The sequence below is a fragment of the Falco naumanni genome, chromosome 3 (assembly GCF_017639655.2).
Source record: "Falco naumanni isolate bFalNau1 chromosome 3, bFalNau1.pat, whole genome shotgun sequence".
Taxonomy (NCBI): domain Eukaryota; kingdom Metazoa; phylum Chordata; class Aves; order Falconiformes; family Falconidae; genus Falco; species Falco naumanni.
This window is the reverse complement of record NC_054056.1, coordinates 18168293-18176252: the sequence shown is the minus strand read 5'-3', so window position 1 is coordinate 18176252 and position 7960 is coordinate 18168293. Positions and strand designations below refer to the sequence as shown.

The 7960-nt window shown below is 59.8% G+C and overlaps 2 pseudogenes; both read left to right on the top strand.

Moving 5' to 3' along the window:
• Positions 1 to 1400: 1400 nt before the first annotated feature.
• On the top strand, positions 1401 to 3490 carry LOC121085904 (annotated as a pseudogene).
• A 1201-nt stretch (positions 3491 to 4691) lies between these two features.
• On the top strand, positions 4692 to 6778 carry LOC121085909 (annotated as a pseudogene).
• Positions 6779 to 7960: the final 1182 nt, after the last annotated feature.

Sequence of the window (7960 nt, the reverse complement as noted above, 5' to 3'; positions counted from 1 at the left end):
GCTTGGAGTCATTTTGTCACCACGTCAAGCCCCGTTGCGAGGCCAAGGCCCACAGCAGCACAGTCGGGGCGGCTCCTGCCCATTTCCAGTCCAGAAGCTGCTGGACTTCTTTAGCCGGCTGCAGGAGCTCCTGCAGTACCTAAGGGGAAAAATGGTGTGAGCAGCAGGACAAACAGCAGCAGGGCAGGCTGCAGTGTGCCACCACCGTTTCCTTTGGGGCAATGCCTGCCGATGCAAAGGCCACCTCAGCGTCAAAGGGCTGCTCTGCCCTGCGCCCGTGCCTCGGGAGGCACACACCTGATGAGGCTGACCACATGCTTGAAATAAAATGTTTCGGTGCTCACAGCAAACCAGGCTTCAGCTCAAGTCAGTCTCCTGTGCGAGGCAAGGACTTCCACGCCCGGCACCTGCCAAGCGAGGCAGGCTGCAGGCAGACAAGGCGGGCACAAAGGGAAAGAGTCCCTGCAAAGGGCTGAAAGTGGGCCTGCTCAGGGAGGAGGGGGAGGCTGCACTGGAGGAAGGGAACACAGGTCATCACGCCCTGGAGGGCTTGGGGAAAGGAGCTGGAAACACAGAACGTCTTTGGCCAGCTCCTGGTGGGATCCCGCTGCGCTTGTGGATGAGCCACAAGTGACCCTGAAACTGGACTCTCATGACCCAGGACAGACGCGTCTAGAAAGACCCAAGGGTTGCGCTGAGGATTTGGGGAAGGAGCTTGCCTTCGAGCCCCACATATGCCACAGACTTCATTTCCATCCTGTCATGTGAGGCATATGTGAACACGCTGTGGTTTTTTGTATCTCAGGAGCAAACGTGTGCTGCTGTTTCACTGGCAGACATGCAATCCTTTTCCTGTCAATCTGGTTTGCCCTTCACATGCATTGTGCCAGTGTCTGTGTGCCTTTGTGTCTCTGGCTCTTTGGAATGCAGCAAGAGAAGCATGGGAAGAGCAGCTGCCACATCCCTCAGGCTGGGATAGGACCAGCCTCCCAGGTGCCCCCCTCATTCAGCTCTACCGGGCCTGACAGCAGAAATCCCCCCACGTAAAGGACAAGGTAGATGCAATGTCCTCTGCATATGCAAACACTTCCTGGTATATAATGTGGACCCCTCGAGAACCGGGTGTGCATGTTAGGAGGAACAATCCCCCATGCGCCCAGAGCAGCATTAACCTGCTGTCAGCTTTCCCAAACTCTCCTTTGCCTGGGAGAGTTTTCCCGCTTATGATTGTTGGGAAGAGAATCTGGTGACCCAGATGGGACCCGCTTTCCAGAACCTCGACAGACCACAGGGATCGTGAGGACTCCAAGCACACGCCAGAGTATTTGTGGGGAGGCCCTGCGATTCGCTGGCTGGGTGAGTCTCCGTGACAGCTCTTTGGGATAACGTCTTTTGGGAAGACGGCTGACCGTGAGCCGTAGGGGCGCCAGCCATCCAGCAGGACACTAAGGAGTTTCTCTTTACAGAGGGACCTGCGGGCTCCGGCCCACGGCTTTTCCGTATGGCATGTCGCGCGTCGTGGGTGGCACAGATGCCCAGGCAGGGGCCTGGCCCTGGATCGTCAGCATCCAGAATCCCTGGCAAGTGGGCACGGGTCATACCTACGGAGGCTCCCTCATCAACGCACAGTGGGTCCTGACAGCAGCCCACTGCTTCATCGAGGCCAGGTAAGGCGTCGCCGGGAACGCGCATAGCCCCACAAACACTAGCGCTTGCCCCGTGCGCAGCAGCACGGGCTACTCCCGCCCCGTTTCCTCGCAGGATGCCCAGGGCCTGGGTGCTCCTTGAGCCTGAGGCACGCGAGGCCAGTCACACCCTCCCGAGCGCTGCTCTCCTCTCTCCCTCGGCAAGCGGAAGGCAGGGCAACTGCTGGGCTGCTGCAGCACGTGGCTGTGCTCCCTCTGAGTCCTCTCCCCATTTGCCTTCCAGCTACATCACCATGTGGCGCGTGGTGATCGGTGCCACCCGGCTGACTCAGCTGGGCCCTGAGGCCCAGGTGCGCAACATCAAGCGGCTGCTCCTTCACCAAGGCTACAGTAACATCACGCAGAGGAACGACATTGCCTTGCTGGAGCTGGACCAGCCTGTGCAGTGCAACGCCTACGTTCAGCTTGCCTGCGTGCCCGATGCCTCGCTGAGAGTCTCGCAGCTGAAAAACTGCTACATCAGCGGCTGGGGTGCCACGACTGCAAGATGTGAGTACCGCGGAAGTACTCGTGTGCCGAGCGCAAGCTTGGCACGCTCGGGGCCATTGCTTGGGCTTCCTGACAGCAGAGGCCAGAGCCCAAGTCAGGCTGCGGGGACGTATGCCTCTGGAGAGATGGGCCTGAGCCCTTTCCCCAGAGCAAGGCGGAAGGGAAATGCCGCTATAACGCCTCTCAGGATGCAAAGCCAAGCGCGGGCGAGGCAAGGGATTCCGCCAGGCAGGGGAGGAGAAGTGCCAGTGAGCTGCTGCTTGCTAATTCCTTCCTGTGCTCACAGCTGGACGATCAACGGATGTGCTGCAGGAGGCCCAGGTCCGCCTCATTGATGTCAACGTCTGTAACAGCAGCCGGTGGTACAGAGGGGCCATCCACACGCACAACGTCTGTGCTGGCTATCCGCAGGGCGGCATTGACACCTGCCAGGTAGGAGCGTGTTACGAGCCAAGCCCCGTAGCACAGGCAGCCCCGCCACACGCAACTACGACAACATGGCCCGGCACGTGCTTGGCCTGGCCAGTGCCCCTCCCACTTCAGGTCCCCACCGCCGGGGGGGCTTATACGCCCTTCCCCATTGGCAGGCCCCTGCCCAGTGCCCCTCTTGTCCCAGAGGCACGGCACTCTGCCCAGAAAGCCCTCCTAGTGTTCTCGGCAGACCATGGCTCACCATCCCAAGCCTGCCACAGCTCTCTTCCACACACCCACCATCACCTTGCAGTGAGGAGAGCCAGCCCCACCTTACAAGCCCACCACCCCTTCCCAGGCAAGGCTCGCTCGACACAGCCTCGCTCTGCAGGGACCACAGCTCCGGCAGGTGCCGTCAGAGAGAAGGAGCCAACCCCCGTGCTGATGGTGGCCACCCAGCAAACCCCTTTGTCCTCTCTCCTCCTCTGCAGGGGGACAGCGGTGGGCCTCTCGTCTGCCAAGACAGCAGTGCAGACTACTTCTGGCTTGTTGGTGTCACCAGCTGGGGGGAGAGGCTGTGCCAGAGCCAGGCAGCCCGGAGTCTACACCTCCACTCAGCACTTCTACGACTGGATCCTGCTACAGATGGGCCTGCGCCCAGCAGTGAGGGCTACTCCAACAGCACGTGCTTGGAGTCATTTTGTCACCACGTCAAGCCCCGTTGCGAGGCCAAGGCCCACAGCAGCACAGTGGGGCGGCTCCTGCCCATTTCCAGTCCAGAAGCTGCTGGACTTCTTTAGCCGGCTGCAGGAGCTCCTGCAGTACCTAAGGGGAAAAACGGTGTGAGCAGCAGGACAAACAGCAGGCAGGGCAGGCTGCAGTGTTCCACCACCGTTTCCTTTGGGGCAATGCCTGCCGATGCAAAGGCCACCTCAGCGTCAAAGGGCTGCTCTGCCCTGCGCCCGTGCCTCGGGAGGCACACACCTGATGAGGCTGACCACATGCTTGAAATAAAATGTTTCGGTGCTCACAGCAAACCAGGCTTCAGCTCAAGTCAGTCTCCTGTGCGAGGCAAGGACTTCCACGCCCGGCACCTGCCAAGCGAGGCAGGCTGCAGGCAGACAAGGCGGGCACAAAGGGAAAGAGTCCCTGCAAAGGGCTGAAAGTGGGCCTGCTCAGGGAGGAGGGGGAGGCTGCACTGGAGGAAGGGAACACAGGTCACCACGGGCTGGAGGGCTTGGGGAAAGGAGCTGGAAACACAGAACGTCTTTGGCCAGCTCCTGGTGGGATCCCGCTGCGCTTGTGGATGAGCCACAAGTGACCCTGAAACTGGACTCTCATGACCCAGGACAGACGCGTCTAGAAAGACCCAAGGGTTGCGCTGAGGATTTGGGGAAGGAGCTTGCCTTCGAGCCCCACATATGCCACAGACTTCATTTCCATCCTGTCATGTGAGGCATATGTGAACACGCTGTGGTTTTTTGTATCTCAGGAGCAAACGTGTGCTGCTGTTTCACTGGCAGACATGCAATCCTTTTCCTGTCAATCTGGTTTGCCCTTCACATGCATTGTGCCAGTGTCTGTGTGCCTTTGTGTCTCTGGCTCTTTGGAATGCAGCAAGAGAAGCATGGGAAGAGCAGCTGCCACATCCCTCAGGCTGGGATAGGACCAGCCTCCCAGGTGCCCCCCTCATTCAGCTCTACCGGGCCTGACAGCAGAAATCCCCCCACGTAAAGGACAAGGTAGATGCAATGTCCTCTGCATATGCAAACACTTCCTGGTATATAATGTGGACCCTCGAGAACCGGGTGTGCATGTTAGGAGGAACAATCCCCCATGCGCCCAGAGCAGCATTAACCTGCTGTCAGCTTTCCAAACTCTCCTTTGCCTGGGAGAGTTTTCCCGCTTATGATTGTTGGGAAGAGAATCTGGTGACCCAGATGGGACCCGCTTTCCAGAACCTCGACAGACCACAGGGATCGTGAGGACTCCAAGCACACGCCAGAGTATTTGTGGGGAGGCCCTGCGATTCGCTGGCTGGGTGAGTCTCCGTGACAGCTCTTTGGGATAACGTCTTTTGGGAAGACGGCTGACCGTGAGCCGTAGGGGCGCCAGCCATCCAGCAGGACACTAAGGAGTTTCTCTTTACAGAGGGACCTGCGGGCTCCGGCCCACGGCTTTTCCGTATGGCATGTCGCGCGTCGTGGGTGGCACAGATGCCCAGGCAGGGGCCTGGCCCTGGATCGTCAGCATCCAGAATCCCTGGCAAGTGGGCACGGGTCATACCTACGGAGGCTCCCTCATCAACGCACAGTGGGTCCTGACAGCAGCCCACTGCTTCATCGAGGCCAGGTAAGGCGTCGCCGGGAACGCGCATAGCCCCACAACACTAGCGCTTGCCCCGTGCGCAGCAGCACGGGCTACTCCCGCCCCGTTTCCTCGCAGGATGCCCAGGGCCTGGGTGCTCCTTGAGCCTGAGGCACGCGAGGCCAGTCACACCCTCCCGAGCGCTGCTCTCCTCTCTCCCTCGGCAAGCGGAAGGCAGGGGCAACTGCTGGGCTGCTGCAGCACGTGGCTGTGCTCCCTCTGAGTCCTCTCCCCATTTGCCTTCCAGCTACATCACCATGTGGCGCGTGGTGATCGGTGCCACCCGGCTGACTCAGCTGGGCCCTGAGGCCCAGGTGCGCAACATCAAGCGGCTGCTCCTTCACCAAGGCTACAGTAACATCACGCAGAGGAACGACATTGCCTTGCTGGAGCTGGACCAGCCTGTGCAGTGCAACGCCTACGTTCAGCTTGCCTGCGTGCCCGATGCCTCGCTGAGAGTCTCGCAGCTGAAAAAACTGCTACATCAGCGGCTGGGGTGCCACGACTGCAAGATGTGAGTACCGCGGAAGTACTCGTGTGCCGAGCGCAAGCTTGGCACGCTCGGGGGCCATTGCTTGGGCTTCCTGACAGCAGAGGCCAGAGCCCAAGTCAGGCTGCGGGGACGTATGCCTCTGGAGAGATGGGCCTGAGCCCTTTCCCCAGAGCAAGGCGGAAGGGAAATGCCGCTATAACGCCTCTCAGGATGCAAAGCCAAGCGCGGGCGAGGCAAGGGATTCCGCCAGGCAGGGGAGGAGAAGTGCCAGTGAGCTGCTGCTTGCTAATTCCTTCCTGTGCTCACAGCTGGACGATCAACGGATGTGCTGCAGGAGGCCCAGGTCCGCCTCATTGATGTCAACGTCTGTAACAGCAGCCGGTGGTACAGAGGGGCCATCCACACGCACAACGTCTGTGCTGGCTATCCGCAGGGCGGCATTGACACCTGCCAGGTAGGAGCGTGTTACGAGCCAAGCCCCGTAGCACAGGCAGCCCCGCCACACGCAACTACGACAACATGGCCCGGCACGTGCTTGGCCTGGCCAGTGCCCCTCCCACTTCAGGTCCCCACCGCCGGGGGGGCTTATACGCCCTTCCCCATTGGCAGGCCCCTGCCCAGTGCCCCTCTTGTCCCAGAGGCACGGCACTCTGCCCAGAAAGCCCTCCTAGTGTTCTCGGCAGACCATGGCTCACCATCCCAAGCCTGCCACAGCTCTCTTCCACACACCCACCATCACCTTGCAGTGAGGAGAGCCAGCCCCACCTTACAAGCCCACCACCCCTTCCCAGGCAAGGCTCGCTCGACACAGCCTCGCTCTGCAGGGAACACAGCTCCGGCAGGTGCCGTCAGAGAGAAGGAGCCAACCCCCGTGCTGATGGTGGCCACCCAGCAACCCCTTTGTCCTCTCTCCTCCTCTGCAGGGGGACAGCGGTGGGCCTCTCGTCTGCCAAGACAGCAGTGCAGACTACTTCTGGCTTGTTGGTGTCACCAGCTGGGGGAGAGGCTGTGCCAGAGCCAGGCAGCCCGGAGTCTACACCTCCACTCAGCACTTCTACGACTGGATCCTGCTACAGATGGGCCTGCGCCCAGCAGTGAGGGCTACTCCAACAGCACGTGCTTGGAGTCATTTTGTCACCACGTCAAGCCCCGTTGCGAGGCCAAGGCCCACAGCAGCACAGTGGGGCGGCTCCTGCCCATTTCCAGTCCAGAAGCTGCTGGACTTCTTTAGCCGGCTGCAGGAGCTCCTGCAGTACCTAAGGGGAAAAACGGTGTGAGCAGCAGGACAAACAGCAGGCAGGGCAGGCTGCAGTGTTCCACCACCGTTTCCTTTGGGGCAATGCCTGCCGATGCAAAGGCCACCTCAGCGTCAAAGGGCTGCTCTGCCCTGCGCCCGTGCCTCGGGAGGCACACACCTGATGAGGCTGACCACATGCTTGAAATAAAATGTTTCGGTGCTCACAGCAAACCAGGCTTCAGCTCAAGTCAGTCTCCTGTGCGAGGCAAGGACTTCCACGCCCGGCACCTGCCAAGCGAGGCAGGCTGCAGGCAGACAAGGCGGGCACAAAGGGAAAGAGTCCCTGCAAAGGGCTGAAAGTGGGCCTGCTCAGGGAGGAGGGGGAGGCTGCACTGGAGGAAGGGAACACAGGTCATCACGCCCTGGAGGGCTTGGGGAAAGGAGCTGGAAACACAGAACGTCTTTGGCCAGCTCCTGGTGGGATCCCGCTGCGCTTGTGGATGAGCCACAAGTGACCCTGAAACTGGACTCTCATGACCCAGGACAGACGCGTCTAGAAAGACCCAAGGGTTGCGCTGAGGATTTGGGGAAGGAGCTTGCCTTCGAGCCCCACATATGCCACAGACTTCATTTCCATCCTGTCATGTGAGGCATATGTGAACACGCTGTGGTTTTTTGTATCTCAGGAGCAAACGTGTGCTGCTGTTTCACTGGCAGACATGCAATCCTTTTCCTGTCAATCTGGTTTGCCCTTCACATGCATTGTGCCAGTGTCTGTGTGCCTTTGTGTCTCTGGCTCTTTGGAATGCAGCAAGAGAAGCATGGGAAGAGCAGCTGCCACATCCCTCAGGCTGGGATAGGACCAGCCTCCCAGGTGCCCCCCTCATTCAGCTCTACCGGGCCTGACAGCAGAAATCCCCCCACGTAAAGGACAAGGTAGATGCAATGTCCTCTGCATATGCAAACACTTCCTGGTATATAATGTGGACCCTCGAGAACCGGGTGTGCATGTTAGGAGGAACAATCCCCCATGCGCCCAGAGCAGCATTAACCTGCTGTCAGCTTTCCAAACTCTCCTTTGCCTGGGAGAGTTTTCCCGCTTATGATTGTTGGGAAGAGAATCTGGTGACCCAGATGGGACCCGCTTTCCAGAACCTCGACAGACCACAGGGATCGTGAGGACTCCAAGCACACGCCAGAGTATTTGTGGGGAGGCCCTGCGATTCGCTGGCTGGGTGAGTCTCCGTGACAGCTCTT